The 3026-nt window shown below is 41.4% G+C and overlaps 1 non-coding gene across 1 annotated transcript; it reads right to left on the reverse strand.

Annotated features, from left to right (window-relative positions):
• Nucleotides 1–218: 218 nt before the first annotated feature.
• TRNAF-GAA (transfer RNA phenylalanine (anticodon GAA)) lies at nucleotides 219–291 on the reverse strand. The gene has a single exon. It is a non-coding gene; the product is annotated as a tRNA-Phe (tRNA).
• Nucleotides 292–3026: the final 2735 nt, after the last annotated feature.

Here is a 3026-nt window from a genome sequence, read left to right on the forward strand (position 1 = left end):
TGCCCAGGACTTTGGCCAAATGGCTTTTGAATTCCTCCAAGGATTAATTCTACAGTATCTGGGCAATCAGTACCAAGCTTCTCAGCCTCTCCTTGTGTGATTCCAGTCCCTTCAACATCTTCCTGGCCCTTTGCTGTACTTTCTACAGTTTTTCCATGGCATGTCTGTTTTGTGCTGGTGAGCCCAGAACTGGAATGTTCAAAACTACTGCAAAACCCTGCTGAAGCCCGGGATTGAACCAGGGACCTTTAGATCTTCAGTCTAACGCTCTCCCAGCTGAGCTACTTCAGCCCTGCCCTAGCATGATTATTTGCAAAACCTGATGTGGTATAATTATCTTTCAGCCCTATTCAGACTGGCTTTCTATACACTAGCTGGTGAGTCAAAGAAGTCATTTCAGGGAACAGATGGCTCAAAAGCAACGGTCTTGCCAACTGCATCATCGCAGGATCCTTGTAACTGTAAATCACCTCTCTACATACAGAGGCTCTGTGTGTGAGCGCCTTTAATAACAGCATGCTTCTGGGTGATGTATAGCAAATAAGCAGGGCAACAAAGATTCTCTTCCTGAATGGCTGAAAAAAGAGTACATTTACCTTCAGATTAGGGAAGGGAAGAATCTCTTGCAAATCATTTCAAGGAAGTGGAGATGAAGCTACTGACAAGGTCCCTCTGGATGGTATCCCTTCTTTCTGTTGTATAAACTGTACCACTCAGCTTAGCATCATCCACAGAGTGAAGAGAGTGACAAATGATTTGTAGGAAGTTCTCAACAAACGACTGTGAATATAAGGAGAAGAAAAAGGACATTCAAGCATGGATTGTTCTCTGTCTGCTTCTGCTTTTGAAAAGGCTCTTTGTCCCCTTTCTCGGATACTAATTCTTCATCATGCTGTTTAGGATTAGATTTAGATATCAATTATTCTGGCTAATTTCATTATCATCTGTAGGGTTAGACTTGTCTGCAATGCCACTTCTGCTCTGTGGTCTACAACACATACTGCTAATTGCGGAACAAAGATCACAACTGAATGGAGCACAGGGGTGTTTGCAACTCTGGAAATAATCAAATGACAGTACCAGAGAAAATGTGCTAATTACATTTCCAAACTGGTTGTATGTATCCAAAATAGCAAAGGAAGAACAGTTGTATCTCAGGTCCTTCTTAAAGAGAGAGATTAGGGCATGCTGGTAAGAATTAAGAACACAGAGCTCCTTTATGTACCTAAAGACAAAGATCTAAGTTATAAAATTCAGCAAAAAAATCTGGAGTTAAACAGCAACCTCTTTAGATGCCCATTTGAGACTATTACCATGGAACAGGTATTTTAATATCTTTTCGCTGACCCCCTGTAGCATTGAGGTTTTCATAGAGCCTGGCTAATCCTTTCACATCAATCTGTCTTTCTGCAGCTGAGGAGTGGAAGCCAGGCATATTCATGCAGTGATATGAGAGAAGTTTACCCAGCACATCAACTTACTCTGCCAATAGAGAACTCTATCTCCCAGGACAGACTGTTTATGACCTTTCATAGAATCATTGAAACACAGAATTGTTTGAGTTGGAAGAGACCCTTAAATGTCATCTGTTCCAGCTCCCCTGCAATGAACAGGGACATCTGCTGCTAGATTGGATTGCTCAGAGCCCTGTCCAGCCTGAGCTTGAATGTCTGCAAGGATGGGGCATCCACCACCTCTCTGGGCAACCGGTTCCTGTGCCTCAGCACTATTATCATAAAAAAACTTCTTCTCTCCAATCTAAATGTCCCCTCTTTTAGTTTGAAACAATTTCCCCTTGTCCTGTCACAAGAGACCCTGCTAAAGAGTGTGTCCCCTTTTTTCTTATAGCTCCCCTTTCTTCTAGCCGCATGATCTTGGCCATGGCTTTGTTGAACCTCACGAGGTTCTCCTGGGCCCATTGCTCAGCCTGTCTGGATCTCTCTGGATGCCATCCTGTCCCTCAGTCCTGTCAACTGCACCACAAAACTTGATGTCATCAAATCTCAACCTAATAACCCCTTAACTCCTGTTATATTTTGTGTCTGGTGGAAACAGCAAACCTGGAATATTGCTCAGGGATTTGAAGTCATAGCAGAGTCATTAGGTATCAGTCCTGAAGCTGTCTCACCCCCACTGGGACCTCAGGATCCAAAAGAAAGTAGTTGGGATTTGTTCCCATCAAGTTTATCCAATTATTCCTGAAAGAGTATCAGAGAAAATCTTTTTGGTAAGAGCAACCTTCCTGAAAAGAAAAGAAAATATATGTACAATTGATCTTTTTTTTTTTTTTTTTTAAATAAACGATAACAACAAAACTTCCATAAAACCAAGGCCATAGGTTCAGAGCTGGTCTGTCTATATTTATCTACAGAAGATGCTTGTGGGAGCAGTTTCTTCAGCATGATGACTAAGGATCCTACAAATACAGTTTGGAACAGCCTGCAGGAATAGAAAACTCTTTCTAGAATGTTGTTACTCATTTGGATACTGAAGGCAGAAAGAAAAAGGATTGCATAGCCAGATGATTTGTTAGATGATTATTGTGGAGTCTGTCACAAATGTTTACTTTGCTCTTGAAGGGATACGAATGTTTGGAGCATGCATCTGCTCCAGGTCTATTTATTCTCTAAATACTAGGTCTATTCTGAAACATGAGTGCCTAGGATTCTTTTGAAGGAGACCTTGAGCACCGCTTTGTTCTTTCCTTAAGAGTTGTGAGCCACTTAGCATTATCAATAGCCATGACCTGCACTGTCAAATTCCTAGAAGACAAAATGGGTACATCAGTCTGACAGGTAACAAGGACCACATGAGAAGTACTTTTTCCTGAGCCTGGCAGGACTTTTTCTGTCATTGAGGTGTGAAAAATGTTCCTGGGGTAGAATTTATTTCACCTGACTTCTCAAAGGCCAAAAAGGCAAAACTCTCTCCCACCAATCACTAGAAAGAACTCTAATAGAAGTAGGAAACATTGGTGGTGAATTCACAAAATGGATTTTACTTAAAAATAGAATCATCAAATCATA

This window comes from Tympanuchus pallidicinctus, unplaced genomic scaffold, assembly GCF_026119805.1.
Source record: "Tympanuchus pallidicinctus isolate F22 unplaced genomic scaffold, pur_lepc_1.0 scaffold5, whole genome shotgun sequence".
Lineage (NCBI taxonomy): Eukaryota > Metazoa > Chordata > Aves > Galliformes > Phasianidae > Tympanuchus > Tympanuchus pallidicinctus.